A 15,497-nucleotide genomic window follows, 5' to 3' on the forward strand; every position below is an offset into this window, starting at 1 on the left:
TCCCGTCCTTTGCTCCCTGGGCTAATCTGACGGATTCCAACCTAGCTCATACTTCTCCGCCTCTAGTTTTAGATTTTCGCCTTTTGCTCCCCGGGTTGACTTGACGAATTGCAACATAGCTTACGTTTCTGCCTCGGCCTGCCCCCGCAGCTTCAATTTCCCTAACATTTTTCTCTACCCGGTATGTTTCCCTAAGTTTTCTTCCAACAATATTCCTCCCTCATTTCTCCTGGCTTCTCCCCACAATCCGTATCCAAATCTGTTTGTTCTAGCTTTCACTTTCGCTTTCGACCTTAGAGATTTCTCCCAGCTTCCCCCCGTAGTCCGTATCTGAGTCTATGCCTAGGCTTTTGATAGCTTCTTCCGGCACCTTTTCCGCCCGGCTTTTCCCTAGGCTCTTTGCTAGTATCTCTCTCTGGTATTTTCCCACTTCTTCCCGTTTCTTCCCTCCTAAGTTTCCTATCCGAGTCACGGTACTATCATGTCGCTCCCCCTCTTCGTGGAGGAACGACACTAAACCCTGCCTAGGCTTCATATCCGAGTCACAGCACCATTATGTCGCTCCCCCTCTTCGTGGAGGAACGACACTAAACCCTGTCTAGGCTTCATATCCGAGTCACGGCACCATTATGTCGCTCCCCCTCTTCGTGGAGGAACGACACAGGACCCTGTGCTGTTCTTTCGTCTGCTCGGCCCTCCCCAGGTTTGCTGCTGGTTTTTCCCGGGTTGGCTACCAACACTTCCACCTCCGTGGAAGGGCGGTTCCCCCTAGCCACTTTCCCCACTTCCGCGGGGGAGCGGCACACCGCCGGCCGGCTCTCTCCGGGGCTGCACAGGTGTTCCTTCAGATAGATGTTCCCGGTGCATGTTGTCTCTCTCTTCCTTTATAGTCCTTTTCCACCAATCCCAACTCTGCTACCCACACGCCGAGTACGCTGCTCTCCTCCAATCAGGAGTAGGTCCTACAGTTTATTGGTTGAACTGGAGGCAGCTGTGTAGAAGCTGTTTCTCCCTTCTCAGCGCCATATTGTGGGAGAGCAGATGCATAGAATAAGTCTTAATTCCAGTAACAGTCTAGTCCGAGTTGCTCCCCACAATGCCTGAAATACTCTCATGGACTTTTCAGCCGGATCCACATGCCTTAATGGCTGATCCTGAGGCCATACTGCTGTTTAGGACATCTGCCATTCTATGGGTCTGCTGTGGATCTCACTTCCCATGTTGAATCATTCTCTCCCTTTTTGATTCTATCAGTTAGTATTTGCAGACACTATTCTTGTTTATGTGATCCCTTTGGTTCTTAGTCCTATCATTATGATCAGTTGTGAACAGAAATTGATCACTTGGACTAGTGAAGTGGCATTGGTACATGCCACCTTGATGGGACTGAATTCGAATCCCCTGGTATGTTTCTAACTCTACCGTTTGAGGTAAGTCAGCTTGAGCATGGCCCGAATTGCACATCTCTTCCCTCTCTTATTCCCACTCCTATATTTAACAGTGATCACTTTTCAGTTAAGTTTCAGCACTTAAGAATAATTGTGTATTGATTACAGTATTCAACCAAAAGTATTAAGTAGAACAAACAAAAAAAATACTAAGAGGGATAACATATTAAGTCACTCTTAAGAATAGGTTGTACCTTCTCTCCTAACCAAAAGTGTCAGCAGATTTAAATTCTTCTCCAACCCTATCTCCAGTACATGGTCATGTTTTCCTTCTTGATTGCATGGTCTTTCCTCCATCTTCAATGTCTATTTTCCCCTTTCCTTTCCTTACAGACACCAGTCATAATGGATTAGGACCACTAGTGACCACATTTTACCTCAATTACCCCTTAAAAGTTCAAATTTCCAAATAGAGTTATATTAAGACACTGCCTATTAGAACTTTAAAAATTTTAGAAGGCACAGAGTTCAGCCCAGAACACCAAGGTTGGATTATATATACAATGCTAGCAATGGTAGCTCACTTCATATATCTTATCTGAGACTGAAGATTCTGTCCTGGGCAGTGACTGACACTCTTGAATTACTCATTTCCGGCACATAAAACTACCATATCAGTTGAGTAGCTCAATGAATCAGGTCCATGTTAGTAAAAAACTGAGCCTTTTGTTATCATCTTTATATACTTTGCCATTCACATCAGATAAGTCCCGAACAACTTGTTTAAAGTCTCCTGAGACACCCTGAGCTACAGCCATAGCTAAGCTACTTCTAAATTCTTAATTCAGAGATTCGGTGAGATAAAACAGGGGTTTGCTAAAGGTTTTTTTTTTGGGGGGGGGGTAAGATGCAATATATTACAGGTAATTTATTATAAAAGTAATAGAAAACTCATACAGATTTTGATACCTGGAAGTGGGATTCTGTAATAAATATCTAAAATGTGAGAATGACTCTGGAATCAGGCAATAGAGAAGAGTGTTAGTGACAGCCTAGAATGCCTTGAAGTGGCTTTACTGCCTTTTATTAGACTTTAGTAAGTTATTAGGAAGGACTTACAGGAAATTGAAGTAAGAGTTAAGGAAACCTGAAAGAAAGGGGAGCTTTGTCGTATAATGACAGAAATTTATCAAGCTTCTCATTTACAGTTCTGTAAGTAGAAAATATACCATCAAAAGTAGGAAATATTCCACATTAACTAGTTAGTATTACTAAGGGCAGTTTCAGCTCGAATCTTAAATGTGCCATCTGGTTTCTTCATGCAGCTAAAACTAAAATATGAGAAAATAGAGATAAAGTAAAAGGAAAGCCCTTTAAAATTAAAGTAAGCCAGGACTCATGGTCTTGAAAATGTTCAGCCTCTGCAGGTGAGAAAGGGTAGAAAAATTAAGAAATGACTTCTCAGCAAATATCCAGTCCAGGTCACTGCCAGAAAAATACGGTTCAAAGATGAGGTAAAGGGTGTAACTATAAAATGTCTTGCTACTACCTCAAAAAGACAAAAATCAGTCAGAATGATTTTCTTGATGTGCCTCTGAAATTCTCCCAGTTTAATGATGGGGCTTCCAGGAAGCTTAAGTGCATTGCCACTCAGACATTTTAGCAGGAGCCCAAGAAAGACAGGCTAATCTCAAGGTGATTTGTGGCTGTTGCTTCTGTCTGATGGATTATGCCCTAGTAAGATTCATAGAAGACCCAAAATGATGGTTTTTTTTTTTAATGGCTTGTGAGGATTATTACCAGCTTGGACTGAAAAGCACGAGAGTAAATATTAACAATTAACAAGAAAAGCAGGGGCCAGTGTTGTGTAGAAGATGAAGTCACTGCCTGCAATGCCAGCATTCCCCAAGGATGCTGTTTCATGTTTCAGCTGCCCCACTTCTGATCCAGTTCCCTGTTAATGGCCTGGAAAAGCAATGGAAGATGGCCCAAGTGTTTGGGCCCCTGCACCCATGTGGGAGACATGGATGGATCTCCTGACTCTTGACTTTGGCCTGGTCCAGCCCTGGCCATTGTAGCCCTCTGGAGAGTCAAAAAGCAGATGGAAGATTGAACAGTCTTTCTGTTTATCTCTCTCATAAATCTTACTTTCAACATTTATTTGAAAGTCAGAATCAAGAGACGGAGAGACAGAGAGAAAGAGAGAGGGAAAGAGTTTTTTCATCCACTGGTTCACTCCCCCAAATGACTGCAGAGGCAGAAGCTTCTTCCAAGTCTCTTATGTGGGTGCAGGGGCTAAAGGATTTGGGCCATCCTCTGCTGCTTTCCTGGGCACATCAGCAGGGGCCTAGATCTGAAGTGGAGCAGCAAGAACTCGAACTGGCACACACATGGTATGCTGGAGCCACTGTTGGCAGATTAACCTGCTATGCCACCCTTGATAAATCTGAAAAACAAACAAACAAACAAACAAACAAAAAAAAACAAAAATTATGCCTTTGCCCCTCTACATTTTAATGGTAGAAAAATGGCTGCTAAAAATATAAACACATCCTTAACCACATGTTTTCATTTATGAAAAAAAAAAAATAAAGAGATTGGAATCAAGATCCCAGAGGGCAAAGCTAAAGAGACAAGAAGAATTTTTCCCAGCACTTAAGTCTTAATCAATAAACATCCCAGTTGAATTTGATAATGGCTATGGATCAATGATTCTTTGTACTTCCGATCCAGTTGTCCTCATTTTTGAACACAAAAGTCTGTATTATCCCAGCTTGCTCCACCATTTTGTATCAATTGCATTGTTTTGTATTATAAGGAAATGCAGATATATTATCTCTTTATTTCCAAGGCCAATTAGTCTATGAGCTTTTCTTCAGAAACTACACCCTAGCCATCTTTTCTGCAACTGATCCTGATTTAGGTAACAGGATTTTGGATTTTGGGCTAATGCTCTAATGGGATGAGACTGGGGATCTTAAGAGCAGGTGAGTATATTTTACATGTGGAAGGAATATGCATCACGAGAAACCAGAGAGGAAACTGTACTAGTGGATTATTTGGGGGTGATTTGTTATGCATTAGCAGGTAAAATTAATTCTTTTCTTCACATTTTTTTTTTTTTTTTTTTTTTGACAGGCAGAGTGGATAGTGAGAGAGAGAGACGCAGAGAGAAAGGTCTTCCTTTGCCGTTGGTTCACCCTCCAATGGCCGCCGCTGCAGCCGGCGCACCGCGCTGATCCTGGCAGGAGCCAGGAGCCAGGTGCTTTTCCTGGTCTCCCATGGGGTGCAGGGCCCAAGCACCTGGGCCATCCTCCACTGCACTCCCTGGCCATAGCAGAGAGCTGGCCTGGAAGAGGGGCAACCGGGACAGAATCCGGCGCCCCAACCGGGACTAGAACCCGGTGTGCCGGCGCCGCAAGGTGGAGGATTAGCCTATTGAGCCACGGCGCCGGCTTCTTCACATTTTTGTTTAGTAATTTTTCTGAAATACAAATTGAGTGAAAGATAATTGCCCATCAGTAAAGATGCTGTTTGGGATACCTGCATCCCATATCAGAGTAACTGGGTGCAAGTCCAGCTCTGCTCCTAATTTCAGCTTCCTTCTTCTACGCAGCTTAGTAGGCAGGGTGATGTCTTAGGTAGATAGGTTCCTGCCACCCATGTGGGAGACTTGGATTGAGTTTCTGATTCCTGAATTTAGGCTGGTTCAGATCCAGCTGTTGTGGGCATTTGGGGAGTGAACCAGCAGATAGAAGCTCAGTCTGTAAAATAATTAAAAAAAAAATTAAAAACAGGGGCCAGCACTGTGGCATAGCAGGTAAAGCTGCTGCCTGCTGTGCCGGTATCCAATATGGGTGCTGGTTTGAGACCCGGCTGCTCCATTTCCAATCCAGCTCTCTGCTATAGCCTGGGAAAGTAGTAGGAGATGGTCCAAGTCCTTGGGCCATTGCACCCGCATGGAAGACCTGGAAGAAGCTCCTGGCTCTTGGCTTTGGATCAGCAGAGCTCCGGCTGTTGCGGTCATCTGGGGAGTGAACCAGCAGATGGAAGAAATCTCTCTTTCTCTTTCTCTGCCTCTCCTTCTCTGTGTAACTCTGATTTTCAAATAAATATAAATAAATCTTTAAAAAATTAAAAACAAATAAAATATAAATTGGATATTAATGCTACCTAAGTTTACTCTAAAAAAAAGTTCACATTTTTTAGCCTTATTGTATATTATTTACTGAACTTTCCCTGTGTGACCTTGATATAGCTTCTAGCTGTATCCTTAAATCTCCTTTATAAATCCTGTATGAGAGCCATACAAAACTTATTATTCAAAGAATAATCTCATTCCCCCATGTCAATACAAATATCCCCTCAACCCAGAATTTCTTACTCTATTTCTATTTATTTAACTGGAAAACATTAAAATTGAACCTTCATATACCAACTGTATAATCTCTTCTCTTTGAAGTCTCCCCTAAATGTCCTTTTGTTTACTTCTTAGATGCTCCTCCAGCACCTCTCTTAATCTTAGTGATAGAATTTATCACACACAAGATAATTCCCCTCAATTAAATACAGACCAGGAACTGTCAGAGGACTAAAAATCTCATCTTCACTCTGAAAACAAAAGAATACACAGTTCTAGGCTTAGAGAGGACCTCTATGAATTAACATCAGTCATAACAGCATCCACATGAAGACAAACTCCATGCACTCAGCTTTTCAAAAAAATTTGCAAATGATTCATGAAGGAAAAGTAGAATTATTTGTTGTCTTTGATCTAAGCCTTCTGACAAATGATAAAATCCAGAGTAAAACTGTTTTTTAAGCTTAATACAAGAAAAAGCATTTGGTTGTTCTCTTTCTTTTTCCTTTCAAACCCTGAGAAAACAGAGATAAAAATCTGGGTCCAGAAGTCATTACATTTCAAGTACAAGAGATATGACAAAAAATCATACAAACTATGAGTGATATTTCCTTTTTGTAAAGACTATAAATTTCAATACCATGAATACAAAATGACTTTTTATAGAATGAAACAGAATTTTTCTTAATATTATTGTTCCACCTTCAGTCTAGACAAGGTGACAATATAATCTACTACCACTGTGCCAAACAATAATTGAAAAATTATTCTAATAAATTTGATATAAGCATATTGAAGTTTTTAAAAAATAATATCTATCAAAAATCATTGGCCATGATACTTTAAGATACACTGATATTGATTAGTATCTCCTTCCTTCTACCTGAAAAAGAAATGTTTTGAAAATCTGTTTTAGAAAAAGTGATGCTGCAAAAGCTTCCCTTTGACATGAAAATTGCTATTTTCAATTATATTTCTAGAATATTAAGATTTTTGAGGAATAGGAGTTTTTGAAGAGAAGGAAAAACTTATAAAGTGACTTTGTCTAAGATCTTTGTTAGCATGTTCAACAAGTCAGGTCCTAGCGTTGCATCAAAAATCAGAAACTTTGTTTACATGTAGTTATATGTTTTCCATGGACTAAGTTGGTAAGTACAAAAGGAAGGATATGATTCATTGCATTTTGGATGCAAGTGCTTGGATCTTATATGTACAAAAGGAGGGTGAGAACTGAAGAGTGAGTTTAACATAGTTTTTAGGGCCTCAGAGAGAAGAGGAAGGAAAAGAAGCCACAGTTACTCCAATGCATTCAATACTCCATGAATAGAGAGCAGTTTTATCCCAGAGAGGGCTGTTAGAGTCTGTCTTGAGGTCAAGGTGAAGGACTACCCTGTCCCAGAACACTAGGCCACGGGAAAGAGTGCTCACTTTCATCAGAATTATATCCCCATTGATTTTATTAACAAGTACTCACTGAGCTTCTTCTTTGCACCCACCATTTTTGTAGGTGCTGAGAAAACAGCAGTAAGCAAAACAGAATATTTTCCCTCATGAGATACACTTGATCTATTAGAAAAGATCAACTGGCCAAAGAGGAGCAACATCATCAGATTTGTTGCTCAGAAAACCCTTTCTAATTGAATGAAACCTGCCAGAGATCGGAATAATCTGAGGATTCAAAACAGCATCCACATGTATTAGGTTCTTGATAAATGCTGGAAATTAATGAATGATGAATGAATGAATATGACTGCAGATAAATACAAGATCGCAAACAGCACTAGTCGTAGGTTTAATGTCAACTGCAAATAGCAACATATATTAGGATTTTGTTTTATTGTGAATCAATATTTTAGTTTATTAAACTCCTAGGTGACTTGACACATTTGTTGGTGTACTGAGGCTAAATATTAGAGGGTTGTCAAGCAGTTTATGGGCACTATTAAAATAATTATTAAAAGAAAGTTATACCCATTTAGTGTTTACTATGTACATTGTGCCAGGTATCTCATGGATTTTGTTAATTAATCTTATGGCAAAAGAAATATTAGTTTGAAAGAAAAGAAGTGGTTTTTCCATTTATGTAGGAAATGAAGACTTTGGACTGGCTTAGTGACTTGCAAATATACATTTGGTTTAAAAGTCACAGAATCAAGGCTGGAACTCAGATATTTCCAATTGTAATGTTGTGTTACTAAAGAAAAAAAGCTATCTGTATTTTCTAAACAAATATTTTCATTGTGAAGTACAAAAATATTTATAGTGAAAAAATCTATTAGTAAACTAAAAGCTAATGGTATACAAGAAACAGTAGAGAAGAATCTAAGAAGTATGCTAAATGAAAGGGGTCATAAAGTATCGAGAAAAGAAAGTACCACCAGAACCTGTCTTTTAGTTACCTAAGAGAAGGGTAAGTTCTGGGGTTCACGACAGAGTTGTATTACCAATATATTTGTTGAATCACTTACTCATTCAAAAATCAAAGCTCCAAAAAGAAAATGAGTAAAATACGTGGCTTTTCCCTTTACTGTATGATTTGCATCAATTTAGGAAGCATTTCTAAAGTCATCAAACCTCAAGCAACTCACCTAATATCAATCTAATGAAAAGCTTTCTTGGAAATATTAGTATTAATATAAAATGTTCTTATACTTTTGCAAAAAAACATTAAGCTAGGTCTTGAAAAGACAGTGTTGGCTACACTCATATTTTTAGTAATGCTTGTCTGGCCTTTGTGCCTAAGGGGAAGTGAATCACAAGATAAAGAGACAGCATTGGATTTGGTTTCACTGTCTAAGCAGACAAAAATTCATTTGGCTCTAATATATCTCAATATCATACACTTCAGTAATGACCACATCTTTTATTACATGCGAGGCTAATTCTTTTTCCTGTGGAATATAAGTCCTACAGAAATCAGGTCATCATTTTTTTGTAATCACTATTGTTATGCACCTGACATATAAAAGTTGAATTGAGTTCAGAATAAGAAATAGTTGCTACCTTTTTTTTTCTGAAGAGGGAAGACCCCTTAATTATCTGATAGGTAGAGTTACATGCAAGTATAAACTTGAATGGTGAATTTTGATTCGTTAGGCTGCTTAATGATGCTGATTATCACCTAATTTTTATTCCCTCTGAGTGCCTCAGATCTGGCAATAGGAACACGAAAAATTCCAGAGGGAAAATATTTATCTAAAAGTAGGTGAAAAAAGAAAAAGCTTAATATGGAAGAATAAAGATCTTATTTTAAGTGCCACTGGTGTTCACTTGCAGTTGTGAAACCCTTCAATTTAACGAGAAATATTTTATTTGTCTTAATGTTTCTCATTTAAAATTATACATGAAATTCTGGTCTGAAATGATACTAGATACAAATCATCCAAACAATCCTGTGATGTGTTCACTTTAATTTCCTGTATGGATTTAAGGTAAATACTGTTATTAATTTTGGCCAGATTCTGCATTTCCAAAATATAGCAGAAATCATAGCACATTTGCGAGCATTCACTCCAGCTCCATACTGTGAGATGAGAAAGAATATCTATGAAACGGAATTGTCTTGCTTATCAGATTTAAAAAACATCCTCTTAGAAGCTTCCACAATAACTAAATTAGTTTGGCAAAGGCCTTATAAACAAGAGTAAGAGATAGACGCCACAGAAATGATTTTGTGAGAGGTGATGTTTTTCATTGCACATCATGTTCTTTTCTCCTTCTCCAAACTTCCACTAGAAATATTGCTTTTCTTCTTTTTTTTTTTTAAAGAAATATTGCTTTTCTAATCTGATTACCAGTACCAGTATTGACCTAATTCATAGTCAAAGGAATATTGTTTTAAATGTGGTAATGAATTCAACAAATAGCATTAGGTAGAACAAACAAACAAACAAAAAAATACTAAGAGGAATACCAGATTAAGTTGTTCATCAACAGTAAGGGCAAGGGCTGATCAAGTCACTGTTTCTCATAGTGTTCATTTCACTTTAACAGGTTTCCTTTTTGGTGCTTGGTTAGTTGTCACCGATCAGAGAGAACATATGATATGTACAGTTATTCTTAAGTGTTGAAACTTAACTGAAAAGTGATCCCTGTTAAATATAAGAGTGGGAATAAGAGAGGGAAGAGATGTACGATTTGGGACATGCTCAAGCTGACTTGCCCCAAACGGTAGATAGAAACATACCAGGGGATTCCAATTCAATCCCATCAAGGTGGCATGTACCAATGCCATCTCACTAGCCCCAGTGATCAATTTCTGTTCACAATTGATCATAATGCTAGGACTAAGAGTCAAAGTGATCACATAAACAAGACTAGTGTCTGCAAATACTAGCTGATAGAATCAAAAAGGGAGAGAGTGATCCAACATGGGAAATGAGATACACAGCAGACCCATAGAATGGCAGATGTCCTAAACAGCACTCTGGTGGCCTCAGAATCAGCCCTTAAGGCATGTGGATCTGGCTGAAAAGCCCATGAGAGTATTTCAGGCATGGGAAGCCAAGACACTCTGGCAAAACAAAACAAAACAAAACAAAACAAAACAAAACACCTAAATGAAAGATCTCCACGAGTGAGGTCCCAGTGCAAAGAACAGGTCATCAAAGAAGGAGGTACCTTTCTCTGAAGGGAGGAGAGAACTTCCACTTTGACTACGACCTTGTCTAAATATGATCAGAGTCGGTGAACTCAGGGGGCTTCCATAGCCTTGGCAGCTCATGACAAGAGCTTAGGGTGATTACTGATGCCGTAAACAAGAGTGTCAATTTGTTAAGTCAACAACAGGAGTCACTGTGCACTTACTCCTCATGTAGGATCTCTGTACTTAGTGTGCTGTACATTGAGATTTAATACTATAACTAGTACTCAAACAGTATTTTTCACTTTCTGTTTCTGTGTGGGAGCAAACTGTTGAAATCTTTACTTAATGTATACTAAAGTGATCTTCTGTATATAAAGAGAAATGAAAATGAATCTTGATGTGAATGGAAGGGGAGAGGGAGTGGGAAAGGGGAGGGTTGCGGATGGGAGGGAAGTTATGGGGGGAAGTCATTGTAATCCATAAGCTGTACTTTGGAAATTTATATTCATTAAATAAAAGTTAAAAAAACTAAATAAATGTGGTAATGAGTGTTTTGTATATTTGACTTTCCATCAACTTCTGGTTTTATGGTTGGGAAATTTATACTTTGTACCTTCTTCTTGTGGCACAAAGCATGCAAAGTAAGATCTAGCTGGCAGGGTGAACGCAGCATTCTTGATAGCTAGGCGGGTTTTCTTGAGAAGTAATGGAATTTTTTTACATATATTGAGAAAAATGAAGGAGATGAACTATTATAATCTTTTTTTATAAAGATTTTATTTATTTATTTGACAGGCACAGTTACAGAGGCAGAGGCAAAGAGAGAGAGGTCTTCCATCTGCTGGTTCACTCCTCAAATGGCACAAGAGCCAGAGCTGGGCAGATCCAAAGCCAGGAGCCCGGAGCATCTTCCAGGTCTCCCACGTGGGTGCAGGGACCCAAGGAACTGGGCCAATATTATTGCCTTCCCAGGCCATGGCAGAGAGCTGAATCAGAAGTGGAGCAGGGGCCGTTGCTGTGGCGCAGTGGGTTTACACCACGGCCTGAAGTGCCAGCATCCCATATGGGCACCGGTTCGAGACCTGGCTGCTCTACTTCACATCCCGCTCTCTGCTATAGCCTGGAAAAGCAGTAGAAGATGGCCCAAGTCCTTGGACCCCTGCACATGCATGGAAGAACTGGAGGAAGCTCCTGGCTCCTGGCTTCGGATCAGCGCAGCTCTGGCTCTTGTGGCCAATTGGGAAGTGAACCATCGGGAGGAAGACCTCTCTCTCTCTCTCTCTCTCTCTCTCTCTCTCTGCCTCTCCTTTTGCTGTGTAACTCTGACTTTCAAATAAATAAATAAATCTTTAAAAAAAAAAGAAGTGGAGCAGCCAGGACTTGAACTGGCACCCCTATGGGATGTTGGCACTGCAGCTGGCGGCTTTAGCTGCTACGCCACAATGCTGGCTCCAAACTAGCATAACTTAAAAATACATTTTTTCTATTCACCATTCCTAGTAATCATAATGAAATTCATCATTTTCTTAGTAATTTATAAATGGTAGTATTTCTATTATAGAGTAGTCATAACAGAGCTAATCTTTATATTCTCATAAAGGACAGAAATTTGCTTTATATAATCTTTTCAAACATAAGCAGAATTTCTCACAGTGTGCCTTAGAAAAACAGAACATAGTTATGTCAGGAAATAAAGTAAATAAATTTACAGTGTAGTGTAGTTTATTTATTGCTGAAAATCAAATAAGCATTTTAAGGAGAAAATAAGTTTAGGTTTTTATTATCAGTGGATAATCAATTAATTTGGATAACTATTAATTGTTCAGTTAATTCTAATGCCTTCAAGAGATGTACCAACCATTGCTTAGTTCCTAAATCAGTTATACTAAATTCAGGAAATGCATTTAATATCAGCTTCCTCATTTTGAATCTAAAAGTAGATGGTATAGAAATGTATCTTTGAAAAAAAAGCAAAATTTTGAAGGACTTGCACAACCTAATTTTCAAGCACTATATAGTGATGAAGATATCATATTAATGGAGCTGGCATTGTGGCATAGCTGGGAAAGCGGCTCCCTGTGACTCTGGCATCCCATATATGTGCTGGCTCATATCCCTGGTGATCCACTTAGCCATTTCCCTGATAATGGCCTGAGAAAAGCAGCAGGAGATGGCCCAAGGGCTTGGGCCCCTGCATGCAGGTGAGAGACCCGGAAGAAACTCCTGGCTGCTAGTCTTCAGCCTGAATAAGCCCTGGCCATTCTGACTATTTGGGGAAATGATTCAGTGGATAGCAGATCTCTGTCTCTCCCTCTCTTTGTAAGTCTGATTTTCAAATAAATCTTTAGAAACAAGATATCTCAATATTATAAGAATAGAAAATGTACATCAGTGGAATAGAATGTTTGAAGAATAGACATACATATATTTATATATATATATATCATAATCGATTGGTTTTCAACAAAATGTCAAAACATGGTGAAAAATACACTATTTTCAAGAACATTTCTGAAACACTTGGATGTGCAAAAGAGAAAAAAGATCTTTGGTCCTTATGTAATACTCTACAAAAATTAAATAGAAGTAAATGCTAGCACAAATATATGTTAAAAATCTAGAAGAATAAATAATAAATTCTTTCTAGTTTTGGATGAGCCAAAAATTTCTTCTATAGGGCAAATACAGAAAAAGTGACTGTTAACTTCATCAAACGACAACCATTTGTTCTACAAAAGACAACATGAAGGAAAGAAAAGAAGTGGTAGCAATTGTGAGGCAACAAGTTAATCTGCCTATATCCCATATCCAAATGTCTGACTCCAGTTTCAGCTACGCTGCTTCTGATCCAGCTTTGTGTTAGTGTGAACCTTGTAGTCCATAAGTGATCAAGTGCTCAAGTCCATTCTAACCACCTGGGAGACCCAGATGGCGCTCCAGGCTCCTAGCTTTCACCCGGCTGAGCCCTGGAGAATGCAGGTATTCAGAGATTGAAGTAGCAGATGAAAGATCTTCTCCCCCTCTCCCACTAATATATCTATACCTATCTATATCATTATATATACAATTAACTTCCACAATTTCAAAAAATAAACTATTTTTAAAACACAAAAAAGCACTGACCAAATAGATACTTATGAATGATTTATCTAGAATATATAGAAATCATTTACTACATGCAATAGGAAAGCACAGCAAAACAAACAAACAAACAAAAAAAAACAAAAAACAAAACAAAACCTACAACTCACATGTTATGAAACTGGTATAAATAAGAAAAGATTTTATTCGACATTTCCCAAAGAATATATAATCAAATGGCTATAAAACTGTGAAAAAAATTTCATCATTAATTATAAGGGAAAAATCAAAATAAAACATATAGCACAAACACAAGCATGGGTAATGTTATAAAAAATAGCACTAAGCATTGGTGAGTATGGGAGGAACTAGAAAAACAGATGAGAATATAAAAAGGCATAAATGCTTCACTTGTCGCTTGATAATCAAGGCAACAGAGCCTATATAGGAGTGACTGGGGATTGATGGATATAGGAAAGAAGGAACTATATAGGGAGATGGCGATTTTGCCGATCATGACTGTAATGGAAATTCCAAGTACATATTTTTAAAAATTATAATGAACATCTATTAGAAGTCAAACTCAATAACTGATTTTATATAAATTTATTTCTAAATTACAAGAATTACTATTTAATATCTATAAATTAAATATCTGAGGACTAAATAAAACATCAAAGTTAGAAGGGAACTTAAAAGTCAACCGATGAAATTATGTCCTCAGTAGCAGAATTTTAATCAGCAACTATAAAATAGCTTCTTGTAATTATTAATATCTCAAACATGTGATGAGAAGAATGTAAGTTATTATACCAACAATGAGACTTTCCACAGAATCTTACATGTTTTGACAGAGGATTTATATTCTATTATTTTTTTTTTTTTTTTTGACAGGCAGAGTTAGACAGTGAGAGAGAGAGAGAGAGAGAGAGAAAGGTCTTCCATTTTCTGTTGGTTCACCCCCCAAGTGGCCACTATGGCCAGCACATTGCAGTCAGCGTGCTGAGCCGATCCGAAGCCAGGAGCCAGGTACTTCCTCCTGGTCTCCCACACAGGTGCAGGGCCCAAGCACTTGGGCCATCCTCCACTGCCTTTCCGGGCCACAGCAGAGAGTTGGACTGGAAGAGGAGCAACCGGGAGAGAATCCGGCGCCCCAACCGGCACTACAACCCGGATTGCCTGTGCTGCAGGTGGAGGATTAGCCTAGTGAGCCGCAGCACCAGCCTCTACTATTTTCTTGACTGAGTGAAAATGTTAGTTGAGAGAAAATAATAAAATATATTTTAAAATGATATCTCACTAGCCTCCTAAGGCTGAAATAACTTTTAGACCAAAAACTGAGTTTATATGTGAAATTTTGAAATATAAATGATAACCATATCAATACTTTTCCACATCATATTCTGAATTATCAAGGAAAGCTCAATGTGTTATAAATGTCCTCTAATTCTAGATTTTTCAGTAAGTTTTTTTTTTGCACATTGAACTGAACCATTTAAGTTTGTATATATTTATGGGTCCTGTGTGATGTTTTGTTATATGTGTGCATTATATAATATCAAACCAGAGTAAATATGTCAATAGCTTTGAACATTTAACATCTGCTATGGTAAAAAGTCAAATCCTTTCTTCTGGTTTTATCACCATTTTGTTGTTTTTTGAGACAGAAATCCATGGTATATTATCATTATCTATAGTCACTCTACTATGCAATAAAACACTGTAACTTCTTATATCTATCTAAATATCACTTAGTTCCCATTCATCAATCTTTTCTGATCATTCTCTCTCCTCTACGTTCTCCAGTTTCTGGTTACATTCTTAATTCCATGAGATCATTTTTTTTTCAGATTCCACATATAAGTATTAAGATCATGGAGTACTTGTCTTTCTATGCCTGGCTAATTTCACTTTGCATAATGACTTCTAGTATCCATGTTGCTGCAAATTATGTTTGTATCTTTTTTATAGGTGAATGGTATTTCATTCTGCACATGTGTACATTTAATATACACATCAGTTCATGGATGTTAAATACTTTAATCCATAAATCATAATTTCCAAAGTGCTAGAAACAGCACAG

The sequence above is a fragment of the Oryctolagus cuniculus genome, chromosome 6, assembly GCF_964237555.1.
Source record: "Oryctolagus cuniculus chromosome 6, mOryCun1.1, whole genome shotgun sequence".
Taxonomy (NCBI): domain Eukaryota; kingdom Metazoa; phylum Chordata; class Mammalia; order Lagomorpha; family Leporidae; genus Oryctolagus; species Oryctolagus cuniculus.